Here is a 13917-nt window from a genome sequence, read left to right on the forward strand (position 1 = left end):
GTCTATACAAAAGCAGAAACATACTCTAACATACAACGTACAAATGGGTGCCCAAATACATCCCAACATGGCAACCCACCAAGATACAGTCCTAGCACTTACCCAAGCGCTAACCGCAGTACATCGGCCACTACGCTCCCTACACCAGGATGCTAGTTCTGGTTACTCGAAGGATCGATAAAAATGTACATACAGTAGGGGTGAGACACCTCTCAGTAAGGAAGAACATATGTTATATCGGTGTGTGGCATTTGAGTGTTATCATGATGCAACATACATGTAGTTAAATGCAGTCTAGTACTAGTTTACGCAGTGCATACACGCACACAAACACATGATCAGCAATCCTAGTGTCGTCACACCCATCAGCTCGAAGCCGGCTAGCGACATATGGCGTTGGCTCGTAGCCAACCCGCGAACACTGCGCCACCGGCACATGGCTAGTCCCCGACTCCCATGGCATTGTACCGACGCTAAACTGGTGGATCCATACCCTTTGACCTGATCTGCTGGAATAGGCTCATGCCCTTGAATATAGAGCCGGACCTCTGCCAATCTATGGCCAGCGATTTCATATGCCCTCGGATATAAAGCCAGACACTCTCAGTACCTAGAACAATTTCGGAACCGCGTTCCTACTAACATTTCAACATATCACACATACATGCATGCTCATATAACCAAACAAATCACAGCCATTTGGTAATCTAAATCATGGTTTTCAAAGCACATATAGTTTAAAACAAGTCAAGGAATGACCATCCCTATAACATAGTATAAATCAACATATACGTTCGGTTTTCAACAAAACCAGGGATGCAGCCCGTCGCCCCCTTTTTTCCAAAACTGTAATCATGAAAAATCCATAGTTTTCCTTATTAGATCCCCCCAAATGAGTATCCAAAACACACATAGGACCATGAACCACAGTTCCACCGAGTCTGATTTCAAAAATAACCGATATAAACACAATTCCCCTTACCTTTCCCCCGAAAAGCAATTCCTGAACTCTAAGGCTCCTAAACAGCAAACCGAGTTCTAAAACCTACAAATCACAGCAAAAAATATACTCACAACATTGTTCTTTACTAAACTACCGGATCAGAATTGAAAACCGAGCCTTACCTCGATTTTTAGCTGAAACCCGAAAATCTCCGAAACGAGATTTCGATCTGTAGAACTTGTAGAGAATCCTTCCACGATCCTCGTGGTAACTTCATATTTACGTTCCTAGCGACGAACAATGAAGAAAACAAGAGAGATAGAGAGTAGGGAGAGTTCTAGAGAGAGAGAGAGAAGATATTTGAGTTTTTTAGTTGAGAAGTAATGAAAAACTTCTATTTATAGCCCTTTGACCCGGCCACTTCTTGTCGAAGAATTGCGTCCTCGTCGACGAGGCTCTATAGTCTTCTCGTCGACGAGATAAGGACCTCGTCAATGTGTCTGGGATCTTCGATTTTTCGAAACCCCTCAACTTCTCCACGTTGACGAGGCTTTGAACTTCGTCAACGAGAAATACAAAGCCTTCGTTGACGAACTCTGGCTTCGTCAACGAAGCCTGTTCAAATACCAATTTTTACCCTTCTCTTATTTATTTAAACCCATTTATCACGATTTGGGTTCTTACAATCTCCCCTCCTTACAAAAATTTCGCCCTCGATGTGACGACCAGCTTCATTTCTACATTTTTTTTTTTCATATTACAAATCACAATCCTCAACTCAGCAGATCATAATCCACTTGGACCTGTGGGTATCAGGGGCACATCAGAACACATAACGGAAGCCTAAGTAGCAGGAAACATACAATCACAATATTATAAATACGAAAACATCCATCACATTACCATAAATACCAGAGTTATTGTATCAACTGTGTTTCAGTATATACATTCCAAAAACAAGATCTAGGGACATTTCCCACAAATTCCAACTGTCCCTACTAAAACTTACCCTTCAAAGAGATCAGCGGGGCTTTTCCCACTCCCCTATCTAGGGCTTCTGAAAAATTTATAAAATTTTGGGGTGAGACACCTCTCAGTAAGGGAAATAAACTAATACAAGTGTATGACAACATGAGTATTCTGTGTTATACATATACCATACAGAACATATTCAGTAACTGTTTTGTCAAATCTGGGAAAACATATATATCATCAAAACATGGCAGAACATACTGCATTTTCATAAACGTATTTCATCTCATATAATAATAATACAAAAACATTTCTGGTAGGTTAGCTGGCTGTTGTCATGTATTACCCCCACATGACAGGGTTGTGTGGCCCGAAGGCGGGACCTGACAATGGTTGACCGACCACTGGCAAGTCAAAAGTACATTCTGTAAGTTTGATGGGTCTATCAGACCTGGTCCGTACACCAGGGGCGCTCACACACTTCTTAAAAACCACATCGACCATCCAATCTCACACCACTCCGTACAGCGGCGTTAACACAGATATCATGATCATGATGACCATGGACACATAGCAACGGTACCGTGCAAGTGCTAGCCTAAACCAAGCCAACCAGATTCTGATATCATATAACATATACTGAAACTGTGATACATGGATATTTCATATCATTAATTATCCAATCAATCATATCATTTTGCATATATACGTATATCATGAAAATTATCAGCCCGTACACCGGTAAATCATATCATAGCACAGCCCGTACGCTGGCAAATCACATCCATGCTTGGCCCGTATGCCGTCAAATCATATCACAGCACAACCCGTACGTTGGCAAATCACATCCATAGCACGACCCTTACGTCGACAAAATATATCCATAGCTCAGCCCGTACGTTGGCAAATCATACACATAGCACGACCCGTACGCTTGCAAAACATATAAAAATCTTGGCCCGTACGCCGGTTTTCCATTATAAAAATCCGTATCATTAACACATTCCTAGAAAATAGTATTTCATAACAATTTCTACTCATGCCACATTAACAGGTTTTCCGCATATTTAACATACCATCATTTTTAACAGTATTTTCTCACATATAAATCATATATCAATATATTTATTTTTATGAAACCAATTGCTATAACAATATACATATTTTTCATAAAATACTAGCTTAGTTTATCCCCTTACCTGATTCCTGAAAAGCCCATAAGAAAATTTGTCCCGCACCCGCAGGGTTCCCAACTCAACACCCTGGAAACAGCATTCCCTAGAACTAAAGTTCAGTATTTCTACTCGTATAACACTTCCTACAACTGTAAAATATCCAAATACTGGGTAGAAGACCTTACCCTGGATTTGGGATGGTTTCCAACTCAGCCCCACTGACAATCTGCTCCGGTAGACTTGCAGAGTAAAATTTCGTGCTACTTGTGTGGCGGATATCACAGAGTGTGTGAGTGTCAACACAAGGGGTTACTCAATGCCTTACAAGCTTCTACTTCAGGAAAAGGGGTGGAAAGCGAGAAGGAAGAGGATCATGCCCTGAGGGTGGGTTCAGTACGGCTGGTGAGCGCATTGGAAAAGCAAGAAAAAACATTGAAAGTTACACGATTAAAAGGGTTAATGTTTGTGGACTTGAGGATCAATGTGAAGAGTACCTGAGCTATAGTGGATACCGAGGCTACTCATAATTTTGGTTTGTAGTTAGAAGCATGGAGACTTAACTTATCCTTAGATAAGGATACAGGACACATGAAAGTAGTTAACTCTGTAACCCAGCCTACTTTGGGAGAAGCCAAGCAAGTGACTGTAATGCTTGGACAGTGGGAAGGTCATGCGAATTTTATAGCGGTGCCATTGGATGACTTTCTAGTCATTCTAGGAATGGATTTCCTAAAGGGGACGAGGGCAGTGCTGATGCCTTCGGTTGGTTCCCTATGTCTGATGGGAAATCACTCGTGCATGGTGCAAGTTGTTGCAACAAAAGGAGACGATGGGAAGTCCCTTTCAGCCATACAACTCAATGAGGGATTGGGTCAAGGTGAGCAGACATGTCTAACCACGGTAGTGGTAGACAAAGAAGTAGACCAAGAGCTGGAGCCTACGACCATCCAAGCGGTGTTGGATGAGTACAAGGAGGTGTTTTCGGATAAGCTACCTCATAATTTGCCTTCATGACGGACTGTGGAGCATAAGATCGAGTTGTTATCAGGAGTGAAACCACCTGCTAAAGGGCCATGTCGAATTGCACCTCAAAAGATAGTAGAGTTGGGGAAACAACTTGATGAATTGGAAGCGAGAGGTGTTCGCCCTTCCAAAACACTGTTGGGAGCATCGGTGTTGTTTTAGAGGAAATATGAAGAGCATCTACGGAAAGTGTTCGACAGGCTGAGGGGAAACAATCTGGATGTGAAGAAAGAAAAGTGCTCTTTCGCTCAGTGGAGCAATAAATTCCTTAGTCATGTGGTTGAACAAGGTCATATCTAGAGGGGCATAGAGAAGGTAAGGATAATTCAAGAATGGAAGATCCCCACGACAATGAAGGAGTTGTGTTCCTTTCTTAGCCTTACTAGACATTGCTAGAAGTTCGTTGAGGGGTACACATGGAGAATGACTCCAATTATAGGACTACTAGGGAGGTATTGTTGGCCGCACTTGCGGGATGATGTGGTTAATTATACCAAAACTTGTCTCACTTGCCAACAAGACAAGGGGGAGCGAAAGAAGTATGGTACTTTCATGGTCGCACCAAAGTACTGTTCGGTAGAGGAGACGACACAATTGTTCCTTGCGACTGTTCTGAAACACTAGGATTTTACCCAAGTTATTATTTGTGACCAAGACTTAATGTTCACTGACAACTTCTTGACAGAATTTTTCAAGATATTCAGGTCACATCTTGACATCTCTTCGAGTTATCACCGATAGACGGATGAAGAGATTTAGAGAGCTACTGAAAGAGTACTTGTGCCATTTTGTCAAGGACAACTCGAAGAATGGCACGCAACTACTTTATATGGCTTCGTTATGTGGCAATGCTCAAAGAAGCTCAACAACCAACAAGAGCACTTTTGAGCTTGTTATAGGCAAGCTGCCGCTGTTACCTCACACAGTGGGCAAGCCGTACAGGCGAAAGTGTCCTAGGGCGTACATCTTCACTAGAGAATGGAGACAGAATGCAGAGTTTTCTCGAGCCTATCTGGAGAAAGCTTCTAAGAAGATGAAGAAGTTGGCAAATCAGGAGAGAAGATCGCAGTTTCATGTTAGCTGCCTTAAGACATTCAATGCCAACACCAATGACCTGAGCATAAGTCAATCCAACAGAGCCGAGTTGAAGACAGTGCAACCTGACAGACGTGAAGTTGAAGAGATCCTTGTAGACAGAGAGTTCATATTCTCAAGGAAGAAGTGGCAGAAGTTCCTAGTGAAGTGGAAATGCCTTGATGACAAGCGGAACATATGAAGCCGTTTGTGGACAAACTTAAATTGTACCTTCCGCCAAAGTCTATGAGGACATCGACCGCATAAGTGGGGGAGAATGTCATGAGCTAAGCTTGTTCAGGGCATTATGCTTGCCTATGACCGCTTGTCTCATGTGCTTGGGATGGGTTTCCATCATGTAAATACTAGTGTTGAGTTATTTTCTGCTAGTAGTGTCTTTGTATACCAAATAAGGCAGTATGACTCCTCGGTCACTTTGATGTTTCTGCTAGAAAGCTCTTTAGGAGAGGGTGAGTGTTTATCAGTCATCGTAAAACTCACTAGCTATTGTCAAAGTGTTTAGCCTACTTGCCTCCCTCACTAAACATACGATGTCAACGGAGGTGTTGTTAATGAATTACGTTTGCTTTAATGTTTACTGCTTGCTTGCCACAGCGTTCATGAATGCTTACCGTTTCTGCTGCCATTTGATTCAATGCTAATGAAAGTGTTTCGTGGATGAATGTTGGTAAACGATAGGCTATCTAGTTAAACAAGAGTGCTTTAGCTAGCGCCGCACGGTCTTTCACAAGGGTGTGAAAATAGTTAGACCGTGACACTGTGCCATAGCTCACCAATAAATGACATTACCTCATAGGGTCAAACTCCTCTGCTATAAATAGGGACCCGGGTGGAGAGACAAAGGTATCTCATTCTAACCTAATTTCACTGTTGCATTCAACCTTTCTAAAGCATTCCCTTACTTAGGCATCAGAGAGATCCCCCAGAGTACACCCCGGGTCCTCCAAACCACCTTTGTTTTCATCCTTTTCAGGTGATCAGAGACCGGAAGGTTTGTCGGAGGTCCTCAATTTCTCTATTCCGCAACGTAGTAAAAAAAATTATACATCTAGCATAAAAAGGGCAAAAGTTATTAAAAATTAAGTGAAAAAAAATCACCACAGAACAGTTAACCGATTCATTACATGTGACTCGTGAAACATCAATTGATAATAGACAGTACACACTTTTTATTCAAGTTTAAAAAGAGAGAGAGAGCATGAACACCATAAGTGGAGTTTCACATCAATAGATAGTCAAATAATGACACATGTTTGACAACTAAAAATTAAAATAAAAAGTTGTATAAAAAAATGAAAGAGGTCACCACATAAGAATTGAAGAAAATATGAAAGGAAAAAAAGGAGGCCAATAAAAGGGGAAATTGTCAAAATAGTAAAAGAGTATTCCTATTTTTAAACTTTTCTTGTTTAGCTATCATAATTGTGTTGAGTTTTGATTTACATTTAGAATGGTTATTTACTTGAACTCAAACATCACGAGTTGAGCTTCGACGCTAATTGTATAACTCAAAGAATGACAGAAGTTTGGTGACTAAAAAAATAAAGAAATGTTATCAAACATAAAAAAAGTGTAGAATTCGCCATATAACAGTGAGAGGAAATACCCAAAGAAAAAATGGTCAATAGAAGAGGAGATGATCAAACAATAAAAAAAATTTAGTCTTGGAATTAATTGGATTTGTTTTTATTCAACAAACCAAAAAATAAGGAAAAGTTATCGAACATTAAAAAAGTAGAAGAAATCACTATATAACAGTTGTACTAAATGTCACTACATAATAGTTGATAGTGAAAATTGATATTTATTAGTCTCATTTAACTAAATGTTAGTTTTATCGTTAAAATGGTTGACTCAATATAAGTACAAATTCGCAAAAAATTATTGAGAGCTAGCCATTGAATTTATTACACGTGGCCCATTGAATGATAACTAATAGTACACATTTTTTTTGTTCAAGTTAAAAAAGAGAGAGAACCCAAACGGCATAAGTTGAGTTTCACGCCATTGATAAAACCCAAAGAATGATAGGTATTCAAGAACCCAAAAGAATAGAGAACAATTATCAAACATAAAAGGGGGAAGAAAAAAACCCCAAAAGAAATCACTACATAACAAAACAAACTTTCTTAGTTCTTGAATCTTCTATTGTAAGAATAAGAATCGTGTTTTAAACTTATTTCGTATTGATTATTCACTTGAACCCAAGCACCATATTTAAGTTTTGGTGCCAATTGCAGAATTCAAAGAAATTGATTTTTTAATTAAAAAAAAACTATATAAAAATGGTGGAAAATACAAAAGTAAATAAAAAAAAAAGTGAATAAAAAAGGAGCTGATAAAAAAAATGTTGTTAATCTCGAAATTCATCAGATTTGTTATTATTATAATAAAAATATAAGATCTTCCAATGCACTATGGATACAGATTCCTATCTAACCCAACCAAATGAACTTCATCTGCCATAATGGAAGTTAATCCCTATTGAAAGAGAATTTAATATGTTAGATTAATTGTTTTGAACACAATATGTGTTTTAAAGAGAATTCAATGTGATTAGTTATTTTAATTCTAATTTTAAGGTAGTTGTGCAATTTAAGTTGATAAAATTTTCTTGTAATGGTGAGAATAAAATCGAGAATGCTCTCTTCTTCTTGTTTGAAAAGTAGGGTTGGGCATCGATTTGGGTCCAGCTATTTGATCAGTTGATAGTAAAATTTTTTATGTATTAGTTGCATTTAATTTAAACATAATTTTAATGATTGAATCATTGAGCCATTGATTCAGAATGACTACATAGGCCCTCTGAAATGTTAGAGACAGTTAATCATTGGGCTCTAACAAATGACTCATACTAATGGAAGTAGATAGTGTGCATTTTTGTAACAACCTACTTAACTTATCATTTAATAAAACATAATAAATAAGATAGTCAACTCGAACCCGTGGGTAGCGGGGACACTTGTCACACATAGCGGAACCTAGGCAGTAGTAAATGTAAATCACAAACACATAACCACAAAATACATAATACCAGAGTCGAGTTTATCTCAAAATATTGTGTTTATATATAATCTCCCAAAAATACAAAAGATCTCTAGGATCTCACATCAAAATCCCTTTATCCTAGCCCAAACTTACCCTCCACGCTCCGCCGGTCTTTCTAGGTTTTCTAAAAATCATTTAATGTTTGGGGGTGAGATACTTCTCAGTAAGGGAAAATAAACTAAATACAACTGTGTGACAACATGAATATTTAGTGTTATAATACATATACGGTACATTTCATAAACTGAAAAACATTCATCATAGCATACTGAATAATCGTATACTTTCATAGTTTCTAATAATTCATTCTGATCATGAAATATCTGATATAACTGTAATACTGAAAATCTATCCAGGATGTATAGCTAGTTGATGTCATGTATTACCCTCCATGACGGGTTGTGCAGCTCGAAGGCGAGACCTGACAATGGCTGGCCAACCATTGTCAAGTCAAAAATGCCTGTAAGTACAATGGGCCCGCCACACCCTGGTTCGGACTACCAGGTGGATGTCTACAACTCTACACTGAAAGCCACATGAACTATCCATCTCCCACCCCCTTGTGGGGTGGTTAGAACAAGTCTGAACATAGATATCTGATCTATATAGTTACGGTACCGTGCTCCTGAAACTGAACTAAACTAACATTCGAGTTCTAATAACATATAGTACATAATAATATAGCATTTAATATAAATGGATTGATAGCATTTCTATACTTTCATAAATACGGCCCTGCGCCGAACATTTCATATACACGGCCTTGCGCTGAAAACATTTAACATACACGGCCTTGCGTCGAAAATCTCATATATATCATTTTGAGTAAATAAGTCATCTATCATGTATTTCAAAATCATCATATACTGCATTATTTCATAATTCCTGAAAACATGCTTATTCGTAAAATTTGCCATAACATAATACATATCATGTAAAAATAATATTCATGCTACACAATGCAGAATAAAATCATACATTTCATTCTAAAATCATAGTTCCTGTTTAACAGCAGTATTTTCCCCAAATATTCATTTATTCAATAATATTCAGATATAATACATGTTTTCCTGAAAATTAATTTGTTGATAAATAATAGTAATTTACGTGGAAAATAATTGCTTTAGTTTATTCTATTACCTGACACTGAAAAGAAACCCCCTAAAATACCGGTCCTACATTCACAGGGTTCCCCGTTCAACTCCCTAAAAATAATAACTCCAAGAACTAAACTTCAATATTTTTCCGCGAATATTATTTCTTATAACTACGGTAAAACCAAATTCTAAATATTTAGCGTTACCTTGAATTAGGGATGAATTCCAACTCACTCCCACCAACAATCTACTCCGGCAGATTTGGAGAGAACTTCCCCAGGAGTGTCGTGGTGGCCTCAAATCGTTGATCCGACAAACAACAGAGCCGAAATCAAAGAGAGAGGAGAGAGAAACCATAGGGAGAGAGGGAGGGAGTGATTCTCTAATTTTTCTGCGTTTAAATATGAGTTTTAGGCTATTTATACAAGGGGCTTCGTCGACAAGTCAGGTCACCTCGTCAACGAGGTCAAGAGGAAATTCGTCGACGAATTCTCCCCTTCATCGACAAAATTCAGAGGCCCAAATGTCCTCTCGATATCCTCTCGTCGACGAAACACACCTTTGTCGACGAGCTCATAATACAACGTCGTCGACGAGCTTATAATACAACGTCGTTGATGAACGCTGCTGCCTCCTTCTTTTCTATTTCTATTTTCTTCTCTCTTTAATATTTAAATACCATTATTCTTCAAATTATCAATCATCATAAGTAACTTAGAGCCAATTGTGAAACTCAAAGAATCACATGCATTTTTGTAACAAAAAAAATAAAGAAAAAATTTATTAAACATAGAAGATAAAGGAATAAGTGGATAACAATTTGAAGAAAATACAGTCTTTACTAACATGGTATCGGTGCCTCGGCTAGCACAGCTTGACTAATTTCCTAGTTGATTTTCTTCATTTTTCTGATCATCTTCATCAATTGAATTCTTGAAAACCATCCATGGCATCTCCTGAATTGAGTGATCAAACAAATCCTGTAACGACCTGCTCCTTTTTCACATATATTTTTTTTTATAAATAAATTATCATCACATCATACATTCCAGCTTAGCAGGTCACAATCCACTTGGGCTCGTGGGCACCAGGGATATAACAAAACATACAGCAGAAGCCTACGCAGCAAAAAGTATAAAATCATATATATCTCATCATAATGTGCATAACACATACCAGAGTCACTACAATTACTATCTCATAGTATATACATCTCAAAAATGAAATCTAGGGACAATCCCCACAAAACCTAACTGTCCCTACCAAAAACTTACCCTTCCAAAGAGGGCAAACAACTGATCTAGATCTGCGGGGCTTTTCCCGCTCTCCTATCAAGGGCTCCTGAAAAATGTATAAGATTTAGGGGTGAGACACCTCTCAGTAAGGGAAATAAACTAATACCAGTGTGTGGTAACATGAATATTCTGTGTTCTACATATACCATACATAACATATTCAATACTGTTTATCAAATTTGGGAAAACATATGCATATCAAAACATGGCAGAACATACTGCATTTTCATAAACATTTCTCATCTTATATCATAATAATAATAACATAAAAACAATCCTGGTAGGTTAGCTGGCTGTTATCATGTATTACCCCCACATGACTGGGTTGTGTAGCCCGAAGGCGGGACCTGACAATGGTTGGCCGACCACTGCCAAGTCAAACAGTAGTCTGTAGGTCCGATGGGTCTACCCAGACTGGTCCGTACACCAGGGGCGATAACAGCACACTTCTTGAAAATAACCACATCGACCATCCAATCTCACACCACTCCGTACAACGGCGTTAACACAGATATTATGATCACGAGAACCATAGACACATAGCAATGGTACCGTGCAAGTGCTAACCTAGACCAAGCAAATTAGGTTCTGATATCATATATATATATACTAAAATCGTGATACATGGATATCTCATATCAATAATTATCAAATCAATCATATCATTTTTCACATATACATATTTCATGAAAATCATCGGCCCGTACGCCGGAATTAGACATTTTATCATAGTTCGGCTCGTACACTAGCAAATCACATAGCACAGCCCGTACGCTGGCAAATCACATAGCTCGGCCTGTACGCCGATAAATCACGTAGCACAGCTCGTACGTTGGCAAATCTCATCCACATAGCATGGCCCGTACGCGGGCAAACATATCTACATAGCACGGCCCGCACCCCAGAAAATCACACACACACACACACACACATACACACACACATATATATATATATATATATATATATAAATATCTCGGCCCATACGCCAGTTTTCCATCATAGAAATCCATATCGTCCCCATTCCCAGAAAATAGTATTTCACAACATTTTTATTCTCATGCCACACTAAACAAATTTTCCATGTATTCAACATATCATCATTTAAACAGTATTTTTTAAATATAAATCATATATATAAATATATTTATTTTTCTTGAAATCAGATGCTACATATATATATATATATATATATATGCATTTTCTCAAAACAAATTAGCTTAGTTTATCCCCTTACCTGATTCCTGAAAAGCCCCTAAGAAAATCTTCTATGTACCCACAAGGTTCTCAACTCAATACCCTGAAAATGAAAACTCACAGAATTAAAGTTTAGTATTTTCGTACGTACAACATTTTCTATAACTACCACTAAGTCAAATTCGACTTAAAAAGTCTTACCTCAACTTAGGGTTGATTCCCAACGTTCCCAATCAACAGCCTTGGAACTGAAAATTTTCAGTATTAAAGTTTAGTATTTTTACGCGTATATCACTTTCTTCAACTGTCAAGAATCCAAATATTGAATATAAAGCCTTACCTTGGATTTGGGATGAAATCCAACTTCGTTTCCTTGACGATCCGCTCCGGCAGACTTGTAGAGAACTTCGCTAGGAGCGTCGTGGTGGCTTCAGTTTGTCAATCCAGCGTAAAACTAGCCCGAAATTGAAGAGAGAGAGAGAGAGTCGTAGGAGAGAGAGAGAAGAGAGAGAGAGAGAGCACTTCCAAAAAAATCTAAGCAAGCTTCTTGAAGAAGCTTGAGTTATATTTTATATATAGTAATCATTAATTAAAGTAAATCTTCTTGAAGAAACTTTCACACTTTATATATATATATATACCTTTAACCTATATATTAAATGCATATCATAATAACTTACTTATACACACACACACACACACACACACACACACACACACATATATATATATATATATATATATTTTCCTTATCATACTATTCATTTTACTTGTTAATTTAATTAATTTATTTTATTTTATTATTATTTTTTTAATTTTATTTTTCCCGGTTACTACAAATCCATATTTTCTCGATTCGAATGAAAATCTAGGCAACATCTTGGTTACGCAACCACTGCTTGGAATGAAGAATTATCATTCTTGGTCCAGGGCTATGATCTTAGCTCTCATTGCCAAGAAGAAGATAGGTTTCATTATGGGCAAAATTGTTGAGCTAGATCTAGAATCTCCTTTCTATGAAGATTGGTTAAACTGCAACACAATAGTGATTTCATGGATGATCAACTCCATGGACGTTGATGTATCTAGCAACATAATGTATTGTCAAACTTCCAGAGAGATGTGGCTTGAATTGCAAAAACTCTTTTCACAGGGTAGTGGTCCTAAAATCTACAATCTTCAGAAGGAGATTTCTAATATATCTCATAATTAGATGACAGTCATAGAGTACTTCACAAGATTCAAGAAGCTGTGGGATCAATTGCTTAATTTGGAGCCATTACTGAAGTGTACCTGTAGTGACCCAAACATTTAAATAATTAAATAGTGAAAGAAGGAGGAGAAAATGAGATTAAAAGGGGACACAGTTGAAGCGTTCATCGACGATGTGGCATATTGGGCTTGCCAACGAGGGTGCACTTCGTCAACAAGAAAATACCGAAAGAGGGTTTTGGGTGATTCTAAATTTCATCGACGAGAAGTGAGTTCGCCGACAAGTTTTCTTCATGACATTGTCGACGAGGTGACGTGGCACGTCGATAAAGGCCAGCGTATAAATAGGTCTAACCCTCATTTTATGGGTGAAAACCCTGCGAGAATCTCTCTCTCACTACTCATTTCGTCCCTTCTTACTTCTTTGTAAGATCTCGGGCCAATATTTTTCCGATTTGACGATCTGAGCCACCATGACGCTCTTGGAAAAGTTTTCTGCATATCTACCGGAATAGATCGTTGGTGGGGCTAGTTCGGAATCCATCCCAAATTTAGGGTAAGGCTTTCTGCTCAGTATTTGACTTTCGACAGTTGTAGAAAGTGTAGTATGCATAGAAACACTGAAATTTAGTTTTGGGGAATATCATTTTCATGGTATTGATCAGGAACCCTACGGGTGCAGGACTATTTTTCTTAGGGGCTTTTCAAGAATCAGGTAAGAGGATAAACTAAGCTAGTTGATTATGAAAATTATAAGTATGATTTTATAGCATTTGATTTCAAGGAAATATATGTATTTATATATATTTTTATGCATTATGTTGGAAAATACTATTAAAAATGACGATATGTTCGGAATA

This window comes from Malania oleifera, chromosome 3 (genome assembly GCF_029873635.1).
Source record: "Malania oleifera isolate guangnan ecotype guangnan chromosome 3, ASM2987363v1, whole genome shotgun sequence".
In the NCBI taxonomy this organism is placed as follows: Eukaryota; Viridiplantae; Streptophyta; class Magnoliopsida; order Santalales; family Ximeniaceae; genus Malania; species Malania oleifera.